This window comes from Myxocyprinus asiaticus, chromosome 29, assembly GCF_019703515.2.
Source record: "Myxocyprinus asiaticus isolate MX2 ecotype Aquarium Trade chromosome 29, UBuf_Myxa_2, whole genome shotgun sequence".
NCBI classification, from domain to species: domain Eukaryota; kingdom Metazoa; phylum Chordata; class Actinopteri; order Cypriniformes; family Catostomidae; genus Myxocyprinus; species Myxocyprinus asiaticus.
Window position 1 is genome coordinate 27,640,088 of NC_059372.1, and position 17,788 is coordinate 27,657,875.

Below are 17,788 nucleotides of genomic sequence, written 5' to 3' on the forward strand. Positions count from 1 at the left end.
CCGTTCCTTTCAATGTCACCTAGTTTTCTTTTAATCTCTGTTTTAACCAGTGAGATAATGGAAGGTAAGATATAAGAGAACCTTACCCATCTCCAGCAGCATGGATCCTTTCTCATGGGTCCATCATCCAATGAGAGTGAGTCAGGGTGCTATGAATAGCTGACAGGCAGGGAAGGGAAAAATGGTATTTGTTTATATGAGAATGAAAATGTCTGTGTGAGAGAGACTGTCATTGGTGATTGAATAGCAGTATCCTGAACTGGCTTTTTGCCAGTCTCTCGGCCTAAATGCAAGGAAACGATGCAGCACACACCTAAATTTAGATGTGGTTTGGTAAGATGATAGATGGACATTAAAATTATGTGTATACGTGTATGTGTGGTTTCCTATTATTTAAATCTTAAAAGCAGAACAGCCATGGCATTTTTGAATATCTTTAGCATCATATGACTAAATGATTAGAGGGCTGGTATGATGCCCATGAAGTCTCTAATTTAAACACTTAATCATGTTACAATCTGTCGGATCATATGAGATAATATGACCTGCCTAATACTGTCAAATTGGTGCAGACTACCAAAAGTCAGACTTAGCAAGAGGTTCCAAAAACATAAATAACCTGAGAACACAATTTCCAGAACAAGATCTGTGTGTGAGAAAGCTTTACACCTCAACAAGTTTCCAAGGGAGGAGATTAGAAAACAAAAGAGGATGCCTTGGAAGTGTGTCGGAGTTGTGCTTTTCCTCCCCTATAATTGTAGCCAATTTTGGACCTAGATTAAGCAGAGGATGAAGTCCTGGCTCAGTAAACTGGAAGTCATTGAAAGAAGACAATAACTTGGCTCTCGACAAAATAAAGTATTAGGTTCCAGAGTATTATGAGGCACACATTCTCAGAAGTGATGGAAACCAAATTATTCCTGTTAATACCAAGTATTTATTTTTGCCAGTGAAGTACTGCCACTGGTTGGTTACATAATTTTCACATGCTAATTTTGTGATGGCCTATTCCGAATTTGTATTCAACCTAATTCGAACCCATAGACCAGAACTTCAGACAAAATCAACCATGCACCACATGTTCATACCCCGAAAATCGCTCTTGCCTTTGACGTCAAATATCTCTAGCGAGATATTACATTTGCAAAGAAGTAAGTAAAAGACTCTTAGGGTTATGGTCAGGTTTTGGTTAGAGCTATATGTTTTGCTTAGATGTTTTAGTCGTATTATGTTTGCTCATGTCTTTCACTTTTGCAGTGCATCAACCAAAGGTTTGCACGTGTACAACTGTAGTTCCAGCTTCAGCCATTGGGGGTAACTTGAGAAATTTGGAAAAATTTGAATGATTTTAGCAGCCAAAACTCATATTCTCAGTAGTGAGAACTTGAGGACCTAGAGCGCATTGGGAATTGGGCATGCAAAATTGGGGAGAAAAGGGGAGAAAATCCACAAAAAAAATAAATATATAAATCTTAATTTGTGTTCAGCAGAAGAAAGAAAGTTATACACATCTGGGATGGCATGAGGGTGAGTAAATGATGAGAGCATTTTCATTTTTAGGTGGACTATCCCTTTAACAATAAAGATAAATGAGGTTATAGTATATAAAACATTGTGGCACAATTCACATTATAGTTGGATCTCTTGTTTGTATGGCTCTTTTGTTTTGTTTATGTTTCAACATGTAACCACATACTTCTGTTTCAAGAGGCAGCAATGAGTATAAAAGTGGAACTGATATACTTCCCTATTTCAATTGTTTATTTTCTTTGGAGAGACAGATAAGCAGTAGCCTGAAGTTTAATGAGATATGTTGGTAATTGGAGTGGATTGACGGTTGAGGTTCATGGCCCAGGGGACTGTGTTTTGTGTGTCTCAGAGTTCTCTGTTTTCCTCTGTCATGGCTAACTATTAAACTGAGCATCGAACAATGGATGCAAATGGCATTTGGCCCCTCAGAGCCTTGAGTGAGTAATGGGGGCTTAAACATTGTGCTACTGGCAATTTCAAAATGGCTTTCTTATTTCTTTGCTTCTCCTCAATAATTATGTCGAATCAACACAGACCTAATCTTCAATCAGCAGTAGTTTATGATAGAACTTTCTTTTTTTATTTGATTGATTAATGAAAAACAGAAAACCTTCATACACTACCGGTCAAAAGTTTCTAAACGCTTGACCGAAATGTTTCAGATGATCTTAAAAATCTTTTGATCTGAAGGCGTATGCTTAAATGTTTGAAATTAATTTTGTAGACAAAAACATAATTGTGCCACCATATTAATTTAATTCATTATAAAACTAAAATTTTATTAAAAAAAAAAAAAGTTTTTGAAATTGATGACTTGGACCAAATAATAAAGAAAAGCAGCCAATAAGTGCCCAACATAGATGGGAACTCCTTCAATACTGTTTAAAAAGCATCCCAGGGTGATACTTCAAGAAGTTGGTTGAGAAAATGTCAAGAGTACATGTCTGCAAATTCTAGGCAAAGGGTGACTACTTTGAAGATGCTAAAATATAACACAGTTTTGATTTATTTTGGATCTTGTTTAGTCACAACATAATTCCCATAGTTCCATTTATGTTATTCCATAGTTTTGATGACTTTACTATTATTCTAAAATGTGAAAAAAACCAATTATAATAAAGAATGAGTAAGTGTTTTAAAACTTTTGACCGGTAGTGTACATATACGCTTTATATATCATTTAATTGAATGATAGAGCTGAAAAAGAACTCAAATAAATAAGTATTCTGTTTAGCTGAGATGAAATAAATCATTGTTTTTTCTTTCTTCACAACTGCCGCTCATCTAAAAAGGATGAAAAAAAGAGAAAGGCCTTGTAGGTTAATCAAATCATTTTGAATTCAGCCTCCACTACTTTGGTTTATCAGTAGACCCATTGTATACGCACACAAGAACAAAAACACTGTTATAGTGAATCTGTGCCAGTTAATGAATTAACCCCATCCCCCCATTATAACCCTCTCTGACATGTTGGCTGGGCTTCAATACTTTATGTAGTCAATGTAGTGCAATTGCATTAATTAGACAAACACATGCAAAAATGCACGTTTCTCCACCTACTAAATGAATGTTGCTGTAGTGAATAACTACCATACAAGTGAAATTACTTGCCCTGAAGTGGATTACTGAGTAGCAAAATGGATATTTAGATTTATGAAGCACCTTCCTCTTTTTTTGTATTCAGTTTGTAGTGCTTCCTCTTTTTACACTTGCTAATTTGTGACACCACCCTCAAATTACTTCTTCCTTCAACAAGGTGAAGTTAACCAGATTTAGGGCTTGACACATTGGTATAAAATGTTTAGAAAATGTATTCAAGAGCATTGTCCTTATACATGAGAAAAATAAAATGTCTGCAATATTTTCCCCCAAATGTATACTCAATGAACAATTGAGGCACTAAAAGGCACAATTACGTAATAATACGTTGGAGTGCTGTTACCTTGGAAACTATCCTGCGTTTTCCAAACTTGGAAGCGACCAATGGCGGGATTCGGCTCATACTATATTTTCAATAGTAGGGGTGTTCAAGCTCCGTGTAGACGCTCTAACTCGCTTTCGTGTTTTAAACAGCCTGCTTTATTTTCTTATACGAACTCGTTAAATTAAATTAAGTTCATATCTGAGTGAAAAATTAAGACATACATTACCGTCGACGATGTCCTACTTATCTAACACAAACATATCGATCCTTCATATTTCATGATCGCACAATGGTTTGTTCCCCGCAGATATTCAATCTACTTTCAGCGGCCCGTCATGGGAAAGAAGCTACTCTCACTTTTTCACTCAAATACATTTAGCTAACAACTAAAATCACACGTTACAGTATATTAGTTTGAACTTTAAATATTTGAGGTCTACTCTGGAAACTTTCGCGGAAGGTAAATTCGTACATTCGCAAGTCAACCAAGTGACAGCTTGTGTTAACCAGCACAAATGAAATGTTATGGATAAAATGGAAAGATGCAGGAACACGTTTTAAGCTTTTAAACATGTCAAACTCCCCGAATTGATATTCTAAATGTCTAATCTCTGTATTTAATGGGTATTTTCACTCAGTGTTGACCAAGTTAGACATTACCGATCACGTTACAATCATCGCTCACAGCTTGCAGTTTTTAATTATTGTGTATACATTAAACTAGATCAAAGGTGATCGTTAAAACCTTATATCAGTGTGAGATATGATTAAGATGGCTTTTGTTCTGGGTGATGAGCACTTTTACTAGAGCATGGCGTGTTTGTAGCAGTACAGTTCTTTGAAAATGAATGTGTTGTCTTGTTAACAGTGGAGACCAATGGCGAGCCCTCGAGTGAAGGTCTACTGCAGATCACATTTCCTGTGAAGTGATGATGAGTCTTTGACTGCTGCTCCGCTCACTGAAGAAACAAAATAGCTGGACTGAAGTATGAACTGACAGGTGCCTCCTATCTATTTCACGTTTGTGTGTCTTTTGCACTATTTTTATGTACAAGTGACCACTGTGGATGGGAAGGGCAGATGTGGTTAAATGGATAGTTCATTCAAAAATGAAAATTCAGTCATTGTTTAGTCACTCCTTTGGTGATATAACCCCAAATGACTTTCTTTTTCATAACACAAAGGGAGAAATTGTGAAAAAAATTTTTGCTCAGTGATGTCATACAATGGCAGTTTATGGTGATCACCTCTTCAAGCTTTAAAAGGACACAAAAGTATATTTCAGAAGTCTAATTAATTATTGTATGCGACTCATGTCTTGTTCTGAAGGCATATGATAAGGTTTGGTGAGAAACTAAAATCTAATGTATTATTGACCGACCGTTTATCTCCTGTGCACGTTCATGAGTCTGCAAGTGAGCTTTACTGTACGTTTCCACTGGCGCATAGTGAGCGAAGGTGAGCAAGCGTTTTCAATGCATTCCTATGGAAGCTGCGCGCCATGCTCACGAGGTGGATTGTGGGATTGACAGTGGCGTAGAGCAAGCTGTTCCCTAGCGTTGTGAGTGACAATGAGCGGATTTCTATCGTGCCAGTGGAAACGTACGGTAAAGCTCACTTGCAGACTTATGAACCCGCACAGGAGATCAACGGTCGGTCAGTAATACATTAGATTTCGGTTTGTTTCTCACCAAACCTTATCACATTCCTTCAGAACAAGACATGAGTCGCATACGATAATTTATTAGACTTCTGAATTATACTTTTGCATCCTTTTGAAGCTTGAAGAAGTAGTCACCATAAACTGCCACTGTATGACATCACTGAGCACACTTTTTTCACAATTTCTCCCTTTGTGTTAAAGGTGCACTAAGTAACTTTTGTCTTTGTGTCATCTTGGACTTACAGTGACACCTAGCGGCTTGGATGCAGCATCATTTAAAATCATTAGTTTTCAGTTTCAGATGCTGTTGTAGAAATGTAGTATTCACAGTCAGCCATGATTACTTTAATCAATGAGTGAAAGTGTCAAATAACAAGATGGTTACTGAGATTAAGTGAGTAGTATTCGGCTGGTCATGTGATTCTAATATGGCTGCCCCCATGGACGGACCCTCTCCATGTAGAATAAATCAGCTTTTATAAGGTTACTGATATATCTGGAGTCTTCATTTTAATGTGAGTGGTCGTGATTTCCTATATATATATTGCAAAATTACCATTAATGTCTTTGGGATTTAAACTTTATTTAATGAGGAAAAAATTACTTAGTGCACCTTTAAGAAAAAGTTATAAGGGGTTATAACAACACAGGGGTGAGTACTCAATGACTGAATTTTCATTTTTGGATGAACTAATCCTTTAATAAGAAAAGTGGCCCCAAAGGCCACAGGAACTTCCTTTATTGCTATCAACATTTCAATCAATCAATCATTCAATCAATCAATCAATCAACATTTATTTATAAAGCACGTTTAAACACAACATAAGTTGTTCCAAAGAGCTATGTTAGGGGTGTCTTCCATTGACCTTTCACATACATTTGAGAGAGTTTCCCAAATGACTTTAAAATGTGTCAGTAAATCCAATGAGACATTATTAACTTTTTCTTTTCACACTTGTTAAACTACTGATTTGTGTATTATGTTAAGATAGTGAGCGTAGTTGGCCAGAAAGGGAGTGTCTGGACGCCTGCACATCAGGGGTGGACAGTATAACCAAAATTCTATATCACGGTATGAGTAATTGTATTTCACAGTAACGGTATGTATCATGATACAGTTTTTTTTTTTTTTTTCGGAAAACAAACAAAAAATGGTTTATATATTGAATATATAATAGTGATAGGGGTGGGTGATAAAAGCAATGTAAAAAAACAAAACAAAACAAACAAGCAGCGTTCTTAATTTTTGGTTGATAATGATATATAGTATATGACGATAAAGCCAAAACATTTTAAAGTGATTCAGAAACTTCTAAAAAAATTATTACAATACATTTTGTATTTTAAACAATGTACAAAGTAGCCTATTGGTATTTCCATTGCAATGAAAACACTTTAACAATAAATAAATAGTTATTAAAAATCATATACGGTCTACTTTGCATCGTTTTCAATCCAAGTAAAAAATTAGGCTTCTCACTAGTTGAATATAAGCCTTTGCTTCATTTAGGAAGCAATTGCTCTCCATCACGTATTTAATTTGGATTTAGCCTTCCAATGGATACTGGAAACCTTCTTGACAACTACTGTATACTAGATATAAATGTGCTTTTGGAGTTTTGGCAAAGGTGTTATTTAACAATTCCTGAGGTAATTTACTCAGTGTAATCACATCTCTCTCCGTGTTTGCGGAAGTACAGATGCCAGTAGGAAAGCTTGACGGCATTAGCAACAGTAACTAACGCTGCGGGGCTTAAAGGGAAAGTTCACCCAATAATGAAAATTCTCTCATCATTTACTCACCCTCATGCCATCCCAGATGTGTATGACTTTCTTTCTTCTACTGAACACAAACAGAGATTTTTAGATTATCTCAGCTCTGTGGGTCCTCACAATGCAAGTAAATGGTGGCCAGAACTGTGAAGCTCCAAAAAGCAAAAAAAAAAAAAATAATAATCCGTATGACTCCAGTGGTTAAATCCATATCTTCAGAAGCGATGTGATAGGCGTGGGTGAGAAACAGATAAATATTTTCAACTTTCACATTCACATTCTTCTTTTGTTTTTGGCGATTCACATTCTTTGTGCATATCACCACCTACTTGTCAGGGAGAAGAATTTATAGTAAAAAGGACTTAAGTATTGATCTGTTTCTTACCCACACTTATTGCTTCTGAAGACATTAATTTAACCACTGGAGTCTTATGGATTACTTTTATGTTGCCTTTATCTGCTTTTTGGAACTTCAAAGTTCTGGCCACCATTTACTTGCCTTTTAGTCTCATTACTTGCATATCAGTTTATTTCTATCAGTCTCACGTGCAGCCAGGTGGAGCGTCGTGCACACAGATATTTACATACTGCAATATAGATGGTATAGATAAGTGTCTTTATACTGTCGCCACGATATATATATCAGTTGTGCTCAAAAGTTTGCATAGCCTTGGAGAATTGGTAATATATATACCATTTTTAAAGAAAACATGAGTGAGCAGGCAAAACACATTTCTTTTATTTCTTATGGGATTCATATTCAACTGTAGGTTATAACAGAATGGCACAATCATAAAACAAAACATGGCAACAAAGAAAAAAATTAAATTACCCCTGTTCAAAAGTCTGCATACCCTTAGTTAGTAATACTGTTTATTGCCCCCTTTAGCATCAATGACAGCGTGCAGTCTTTTGTAATAGTTGTCTTTGAGGCCCCAAATTCTTGCAGGTGGTATAGCTGCCCATTCATCTTGGCAAAATGCCTCCAGGTCATGCAAATTCTTTGGTCATCTTGCATGAACCGCACGTTTGAGATCTCCCCAGAGTGGCTTGATGATATTAAGGTCAGGAGACTGTGATGGCCACTCCAGAACCTTCACCTTTTTCTGGTGTAACCACTGGAGGGTCAACCTGGCCTTGTGCTTAGGGTCATTGTCGTGCTGGAAAGTACAAAAGTGTCCCATGCGCAGCTTTCGTGCAGAAGAATGCAAATTGTCTGCCAGTATTTTCTGATAACATGCTGCATTCATCTTGCCATCAATATTCACAAGATTCCCTGTGCTTTTAGAGCTCACACACCCCCAATACATCAGTGAGCCACCACCATGCTTCACAGTGGGGATGGTATTGTTTTCACTATAGGCCTTGTTGACCCCTCTCCAAACATAGCGCTTATTGTTGTGACCATAAAGCTCTATTTTGGTCTCGTCACTCCAAATTACAGTGTGCCAGAAGCTGTGAGGCGTGTCAAGGTGTTGTCGGGCATATTGTAACCGGGCTTTTTTGTGGCATTGGCGTAGTAAAGGCTTCTTTCTGGCAGCTCGATCATGCAGCTCATTTTGTTCAAGTATCGTCGTATTGTGCTCCTTGAAACAACCACACCATCTTTTTCCAGAGCAGCCTGTATTTCTCCTGAGGTTACCCGTGGGTTTTTCTTTGTATCCCGAACAATTCTTCTGGCAGTTGTGGCTGAAATCTTTCTTGGTCTACCTGACCTTGGCTTGGTATCAAAAGATCCCTGAATTTTCCACTTCTTAATAAGTGATTGAACAGTACTGACTGGCATTTTCAAGGCTTTGGATATCTTTTTATATCCTTTTCCATCATTATAAAGTTCCATTACCTTGTTACGCAGGTCTTTTGACAGTTCTTTTCTGCTCCTCATGGCTCAGTATCTAGCCTGCTCAGTGGATCCACGTGAGAGCTAACAAACTCATTGACTGTTTATACACAGACACTAATTGCAATTTAAAAAGCCACATGTGTGGGAAATTAACCTTTAATTGCCATTTAAACCTGTGTGTGTCACCTTGTTTGTCTGTAACAAGGCCAAACATTCAAGGGTATGTAAAACTTTTGATCAGGGCCATTTAGGTGTTTTCTGTTATCATTATGATTTAAAAAGGAGCCAAACAACTATGTGATAATAAATGGCTTGATATGATCACTATCCTTAAATAAAAGACAGTTTTTTTTTTTTTTTTCAGTTTTGTTTTTAATTTCAAAATCAATGCCAAAATTTCACAGTTTCTGCCAGGATATGCATACTTTTGAGCACAACTGTATGTTTACCGTTCAGCCGGTTCCAGCCTCCTCCTCTGCCCATCCTTATACTGTTACAGTGACATAGAAAAACAACAGTGACAAAAAATAGCTGTTAATGTGTGTTTACATGCTGCATGGGCAATTCCCTTTTTGAATGATACTGCACGATAGCGCTCAGACTATCAACTCAGAGAGACTGAAACAAAAACATTCTCTGAGCCTAAACTAATCCTTTTCAGGCACAATCAGTTCAGGGTGACAGAGTAATATCTATGTTTAAGTGAGTGTGTGTACAGTATAGCTAAATAAAACACTCCAGATCAGTCTTGTTATTGGTGGTGGCAACTGTTTGCCTTTTTAGTAGATCTGTTTTCCATGTCTTGGTGACTAGAGATAACCTATATGTGCAGTAGGGCTGGATGGTGTGGTGATATAATGTGTGTTTCTCTGGATTTACAGTTTCTCTGGATTTACAGTTTATTGGTATGTGTTTGAGTAAAATGAAATGTATTTTTTATTCTATAAACTACTGACAACATTTCTCCCAAATTCCAAATAAAGATATTGTCATTTAGAGCATTTATTTGCAGAAAATGACAACTGATCAAAATAAAAAAATGCCATGTTTTCAGACCTCGAATAATGCAAAGAAAACAAGTTCATATTAAATTTTAAACAACACAAAACTAATGTTTTAACTTAGGAAGAGTTCAGAAATCAATATTTGGTGGAATAGCACTTATGTCAAATCACAGCTTTCATGCATCTTGGCATGCTTTCTGCCAGTCTTTCACATTGCTGTTGGGTGACTTTCTGCCACTCCTGGTGCAAAAATTCAAGCAGCTCGGCTTTGTTTGATGGCTTGTGGCCATCCATCTTCCTCTTGATCACATTCCAGAGGTTTTTAATGGGGTTCAGGTCTGGAGATTGGGCTGGCCATGACAGGGTCTTGATCCGGTAGACCTCCATCTACACCTTGATTAACCTGGCTGTGTGGCATGGAGCACTGTTCTGCTGGAAAAACCAATCCTCAGAGTTGGGGAACATTGTCATAGCAGAAGGAAGCAAGTTTTCTTCCAGGAAAAACTTGTACGTGGCTTGATTCATGCATCCTTCACAAAGACAAATCTGCCCGATTCCAGCCTTGCTGAAGCACCCCCAGATCATCACCTCCACCAAATTTCACAGTGGGTGCGAGACACTGTGGCTTGAAGGCTTCTCCAGGTCTCCATCTAACCATTAGATGACCAGGTGTTGGGCAAAGCTGAAAATTGGACTCATCGGAGAAGATGACCGTACTCCAGTCCTCTACGGCCCATCCTTATGGTCTTTTGCAAACCTCAGCATGGCTCTTCTTTGCTTCTCATTGATGAAGGGCTTTTTTCTAGCTTTGCATGACTTCAGCCCTGCCCCTAGGAGCCTGTTTCGAACCGTTCTTGCCATGCACTTCACCCCAGCTGTCGTTTTTACCATTCTTTTTGTAGGTCACTTGATGTAATCCTATGGTTGTTGAGTGACATTTGAATGAGTTGGCGGTCATCCCGGTCAGTGGAGAGTCGTTTTCGCCCTCTGCCGGTCTGTAGCTTTGTTGTCCCCAATGTCTGCTATTTGACCTTGTTCTTATGAACCACCGTATTTGAAATTTTAAGAATGGAAGCAACCTGACGCTCACTGTATCCCTAGTAAAGCCATAATTGAACCCTTCTTTTCCTCACTGAAAACTTTTCTTTTCAGCTCTTTTGGCATGGTCAATAGTTATTTTTTTATTCCAATTACTTTGAGGTACTACTAGCACAGTTTTTGCCATCCAGCTGGTCCTAATGCAAGAGGATAGTGATGACCATAGTTTTTATACTTTTCCTCATTAAATAAGATTTGGTTCAGGTGATCACATAATCAGTACCTCATTAAGTAGAATGAGGTGTGCTTGTGTTGAAATTCAACAGAAACTGGAATGGAATGGCTGCCATACATGCTGAGATGCTAATTTAAGAAAAATTTGGAGTGGTCTCTCCAGAGCTGTGTATGTATATACAGTTGTGCTCAAAAGTTTGCATACCCTGGCAGAAACTGTGAAATTTTGGCATTGATTTTGAAAATATGACTGATCATGGAAAAAAAAAAAACTGTCTTTTATTTAAGGATAGTGATCATATGAAGCCATTTATTATCACATAGTTGTTTGGCTCCTTTTTAAATCATAATGATAACAGAAAACACCCAAATGGCCCTGATCAAAAGTTTTTCATACCCTTGAATGTTTGGCCTTGTTACAGACAAACAAGGTGACACACACAGGTTTAAATGGCAATTAAAGGTTAATTTCCCACACATGTGGCTTTTTAAATTGCAATTAGTGTCTGTGTATAAACAGTCAATGAGTTTGTTAGCTCTCATGTGGATGCACTGAGCAGGCTAGATACTGAGCCATGGGGAGCAGAAAAGAGCTGTCAAAAGACCTGCGTAACAAGGTAATGGAACTTTATAATGATGGAAAAGGATATAAAAAGATATCCAAAGCCTTGAAAATGCCAGTCAGTACTGTTCAATCACTTAATAAGAAGTGGAAAATTCGGGGATCTCTTGATACCAAACCAAGGTCAGGTAGACCAAGAAAGATTTCAGCCACAACTGCCAGAAGAATTGTTTGGGATACAAAGAAAAACCCACAGGTAACCTCAGGAGAAATACAGGCTGCTCTGGAAAAAGATGGTGTGGTTGTTTCAAGGAGCACAATACGACGATACTTGAACAAAATGAGCTGCATGGTCGAGTTGCGAGAAAGAAGCCTTTACTGTGCCAATGCCACAATAAAGCCCAGTTACAATATGCCCGACAACACCTTGACACGCCTCACAGCTTCTGGCACACTGTAATTTGGAGTGACGAGACCAAAATAGAGCTTTATGGTCGCAACCATAAGCGCTATGTTTGGAGAGGGGTCGACAAGGGCTATAGTGAAAACAATACCATCCCCACTGTGAAGCATGGTGGTGGCTCACTGATGTATTGGGGGTGTGTGAGCTCTAAAGGCACAGGGAATCTTGTGAAAATTGATGGCAAGATGAATGCAGCATGTTATCAGAAAATACTGGCAGACAATTTGCATTCTTCTGCACAAAAGCTGTGCATGGGACACTTTTGTACTTTCCAGTACGACAATGACCCTAAGCACAAGGCCAGGTTGACCCTCCAGTGGTTACAGCAGAAAAAGGTGAAGGTTCTGGAGTGGCCATCACAGCCATCGAGCCACTCTGGGGAGATCTCAAACGTGCGGTTCATGCAAGACGACCAAAGACTTTGCATGACCTGGAGGCATTTTGCCAAGACAAATGGGCAGCTATACCACCTGCAAGAATTTGGGGCCTCATAGACAACTATTACAAAAGACTGCACGCTGTCATTGATGCTAAAGGGGGCAATACACATTATTAAGAACTATGGGTATGCAGACTTTTGAACAGGGGTCATTTGATTTTTTTCTTTGTTGCCATGTTTTGTTTTATGATTGTGCCATTCTGTTATAACCTACAGTTGAAAATGAATCCCATAAGAAATAAAAGAAATGTGTTTTGCCTGCTCACTCATGTTTTCTTTAAAAATGGTACATATATTACCAATTCTCCAAAGGTGTGTAAACTTTTGAGCACAACTGTAAAGTTTAATGTTAAAACTCAACTTAAAAAACATAAATCATAAGGACACACTTGCAGCATGGCAGCGTGTGTCTCTCTCTTTAACTGTTGTCTCCGGCTCCCCTTTATCTCGCTCTCCCGCTGATCACCTGATTCAGTGCCGGCCACACCCTCCTCCTCATCACACTCCTCCCCCACCCGATTCAGGCCAGGGTGCCACCGGACTGACCTACTCCCACCCCATTTCTGGAGGGGAGACGCTGCCCTTCTGGCTGTTCTGTCAGCCGGTGGTCCACCCCACCTCCTGGAAACCTTGAGACTTGGGGAGAGGGAAAGGGCGAGCGAGAGAGACAGAGAGAGGAGGGAGAGGAAAACTTGCTCGCCGGTTCCCGAACACGCTGTTGCCCGGTCCTCAACCGCTCCTCTGGCAGACAACAGCTCGCTCCTCCCCCGGCGGACAGCAGCAAGTCCTCTGGCCCCTGGTGGATGGAACCGCTCTTCCCCTTCTCTGGCGGACGGCAGCGGTTCCTCTGGCTCTTAGTGGCCGACAGCTACCCCTTTGTCCCCAGGCAGATGGCCGCTGCTGCTCTCCTGGTGGATGGCAGTGGTGAGGACTCTGTGACAGCGCATCCCTCCTCCCTCCCAGGTTTCGGCACCACTGTAACCAATCCTACTAGACCCGCTCTGAGCGGGATTCGAACCAGTGTTTCCGGCATGGGAGGCGGGCGCGCTAATAAGGAGGCTAAAGGTTACAGCCTCTAGCGTCAGTCGCTAGTGCACCTCTTGAGGGCAGGAGAGTGAAGGTTACACATACTGTACAGCTATCACGTTCCAGCTGGCTACCGTTACACTTACCTCCCTAAACCTCACTCCCATCCGGGTCACGGCACCACTGTAACAGTATAAGGACGGGCAAGGAGGAGGCAGGAACCGGCTGAACAAAGTTTAATGTCAAAACTCAACTTAAAACAACATAAAACATAAGGACACACATGCAGCGCGGCCGCGTGCATCTCTATCTCTCGAACTGCCGTCTCCGGCTCCCCTTTATCTCCCTCTCCCGCTGATCACCTGATTCAGCGCCGGCCGTGCGTCCTCACGGCCCGGCCATGCCCTCCTCCTCGTCACAGTCATTTTATGTATCAGTGCACTTGTGCCACTAGACATTATCCTACATACAAACATTAATTTGAAGAATCAAGTACATTTAATGAGGACTGCAATATTGTGGGCTTATCTCAAATTAAATAACCGCAATATTTAGATGAACATGCCCCCTGAATAAACCAGTACTGGCTGCAATGATTCCCAGTTAGCCTTTACATTTAAAGTAATTTTGCTTATTGTCCAGACCTAATTACATCATTTGTCTTGATCAGTTGAATTGCTGTCTGATTGGAAATGCACATTCCATATTTATGCTTGGTCACATAAATCTGTCTCTCCAAAACAGATGTATTGTAAATCCGATTTACTATGTATAAAGTAACCAAGTGTAAATATCCCCCTGATAGTCACCAATGACATGTTTTTTATTCCAATAACGTAAGTCTTGGGAAGGAGTTATGAAAGTTTCTAAAAGTATAGAAGACCTTTATGTGGTCAGTAAAACAGATAGTTTGGAAATCTCAAGGTTTTTGGATAGAGTCAGGGAAATTACCATTATTCACTCTAGACCCTTAGCACACCATAAGCGGCAATGGTATTGCTTGTCAAATCTGTAGTTGAGTATTACGGCTGACGTCAATGTTGTGGAAATCATTTTACTCCCACAATGTTGTGAAATGTGGGATATGTCTTGATGTCATAACAGTCTAAATCCATGACTTCAGTGGTCTCTCCTCTCCTCATCTGGCTGAACTTTGTGGTTTTTCAGGATGACAGTTTAACTGTGCTGCAGGTTAAATTAACATTTTCAGGCACCTAGACAGCAGCAAATAAAGGTCTACCAGCAGAGATAGAACTGGGGGACTGTAAGATTAATATGTAGTCTGTTGTATTCTCCTGCTCTTCATCTGAGAAGTCAGTATTTCTCAAACCAGACATGCATTGGGGGTACACACACCCTCACCCACAGACTAACCACTAGTCCCAAAGCCAGTTAGTTTGCAAACAAATGCACCATTTAAAGTACCATTGTCTCTCTCTCTCTCTCTCTCTCTCTCTCTCTCTCTCTCTCAGTGATTCTCTCTCATATTTTCTGCATAGTCAAGAAGATTAGAAAGAAAATCCAGACATTTTTTATTTCCAGAGTGACTTCATAAACTTGCCTAAAGCGAGTGCCATTCCCAAGCTTTGTGCAAACAAATGTTTCAGGCAGTTTCAAAGACAGGTGAAAAACAAACTTGTGATTAAATTTTTTTGGAGATGCCTCAGGGTTAAGGAACATTTTTGAATCAGCTAAATGTTTAATTATATCAACAGTCATTTGAATAGGTGTCTGTACAAACAAGTAGTGTAGTTCATTGTGATTATTCAATAGCTGATGGGTTGATAACAGGGGGCGTATACACACACACACATGCCACTGCAGAATATTATGTTGACAGACACTGCTCACTTCGACCCACTTAATGTTTCATCGTGCAGTTTGGTCAATCTGCTGCTGACTGAAATTGGCTATAATTCCTTCTTAAACTATAGAGTGCAACAGTCTGGTTCCGGAAGGTTAAATCCCATTAATTGATCCCATAGACAAATTGATTTTCAATGATAACTTATAAACCTTTAAAGACAGAGCTATCTTGAGCTACGAGGTTGTTCATCGATGGTATATGCTTCCGTTGAAGCCATCCGTCTGTGTTATTTCAACTTCATTGTTTAAAAATAGTGCTTGATAGCGGAATTCATGGTAAACAACTACATTACCCATGTTACATCAAAGAAAGCTCCACCAATCAAAGAACCACGGCCAATGAAACCCTCGAAACATGCCTTGGAGCCACCGTGCGCTCCCACGACACACTGTGAATGTCGTAATCGAGTTGGTCTGCCTTAACCCTTAAACTACATATATATTTAAGTAATATCACACGAGCAATCATGTGATATGGCCCTAGATCAGCACTGCTGTGATTCGGCCACAGGCCGAGTGCTGTAGGTAGTCACAGCATTGCTGATTTAGGGCCATATAGCATGATTGCGAGTGTGATATTGCTTATATACAACAGTTCAATGAAGAAGTACATTTTCAAAAATTAGGAAAAACTGAGTATGGTCATAAAAACGCATTTGTGCATGGAACTACTTTCTTAAGCGACGGATCAGAATCTGCCGTTGCTTTGTTAGTAATTCAAAAATGTCACTTCAGAAATAGTTTCACGGCTTGTGCTGTTTCTGCCAAGTTATTGGATAAACAAGGATGGATGGATGCGTGTGTGTGTGTGTGTGTGTGTGTGTGTGAGAGAGAGTGAGTGTGAGAGAGAGAGAGAGAGAGAGAGAGAGCGAGCGAGCGAGCACTATCACCTGTTGCCACTCCCAAGCAGAGATGCTGTCAGCTTTCTGAAGATCAGCTTTCTCAGTGGAAAAATAGCCGTCCACACAGGGGTATTTTGCCCTATTTCGTGGTAGCCGGTGTGCAAGAGTCATACACTATAGAAACTGCAATCTCCTCCGGCATTTTAAACAGTATGTCCTCTCCAATGTGGAAAGTCTGGTAAGATGTAAGCGCCTTGAGTTTGTGTAATTAATCAGTCTGTTGTGTCTCTCATCTGTGATGAGCCGTAATGCTGAAGTTGTTTGTTTAAAGCCGTTTAATGCTATTTCCTAGCTTAAGTAGTGTAGTAGTAATACAATTTTATTACCATATAAAGCAGATATGATCAGTTCTGTTGTCACTGTCAAAGATAATCATGACACACTTGCTACCTAGTATAAACTCACACACCCAAACAAACACACTCTTCAAATGGGTTTGTCACCCAACACTCGTTGACCTGTGGCAGTGACGAGCAGGTGTGGAACAGAGACTCAGAGCGCACATGTTTGAATGGGCGTGCACACCGTTTCTATCAACACACAGCACTGACCCAGCACTCATGTAACAAAGTAGCTTATAATCAGATTTATATTTGCGTCTTAGTATTTAATTCATTCTTTACATTCCTTTGTTGCAGGGGTGCGTACAGATGGGGCAGCAGGGGCGTGAGCCTTTTTTAAAACATAAATTACACACTTTCATACCTCAAATGTGAATTTTGAAGCTGTATTGAATTGCATACTTTAAAAAAACACACACGGCGGCTTCAAAATTCACATTTGAGGTACGGAAGTGTGTAATTATGTTGTAGAACAAAACGCCCACGTATCTTCAAGTAATGTTTACCACAGACCTTATTTTACACACAAGTTGAAAAACCCCATTATAAAAACCCATAGGAAAATCCAGAGGGAACCCATGGCGAATTAGCCTTTCAGGTTCGCCTACAAATTGATGTCAAGGCTGAACAGCTCTATAACTCACAAGACGATATCTGACGAAACCGCATTATGAATTCATACAAAGCGTTTCCAACTATCACCATTTTTAGATTTCCCTACTGTCGCGACTAATTTAAAATTATTGTCGCAATTATTTCTTTTGTTGCATTTGCAACCATTTTAGTCACAATCTAGAGCCCTGATGAGTATTGTAATTTCAGAATTACGAATTATTCCACTGCACTCTAGTAATCAAGTCACCAAATTTTAAAACCGTCTATATTTTTAACTCTGGATAATGCCACATCAACCACCCGCATGCAGTTATATATCTAAATTTAGCTTCTTCAAGCAGAACTTCAGAACATGACCAACCTTTTCCCTTTTCCTTCACACACTCACTTTGTGCTCTTTTAAATCACTATTATTATTATTATTTTTTCTCGAGGAATGTGTGTTGGCTGTTTCATGCCTCTCCCTAGAAACTGCCCACCCAAGATAAACAGCACTAGTCCAGCCAGCCCTCCACCCTTCCCAGAGGGCCAAGTTTTCCTCCAGCACATGAGAGAGTGGGTCTGG

The 17,788-nt window shown here is 39.6% G+C and overlaps 1 protein-coding gene across 4 annotated transcripts in view; it reads left to right on the top strand.

The window, feature by feature from the left end:
* Positions 1 to 1,423: 1,423 nt before the first annotated feature.
* Positions 1,424 to 17,788, top strand: part of LOC127420578 (protein FAM110A-like) — a 35,846-nt gene continuing 19,481 nt past the window's right edge. For 2 of the 4 annotated variants that reach the window (XR_007893824.1, XM_051662974.1), the window contains exons 1-2: positions 3,765 to 3,914; positions 4,323 to 4,454. The gene's annotated coding sequence lies outside the window, so the exon portion shown is untranslated. Of the gene's footprint in view, positions 1,528 to 3,764; positions 3,915 to 4,322; positions 4,455 to 17,788 lie in introns of those variants that run through there. The other 2 variants (XM_051662977.1, XM_051662976.1) reach the window with 2 other exon arrangements.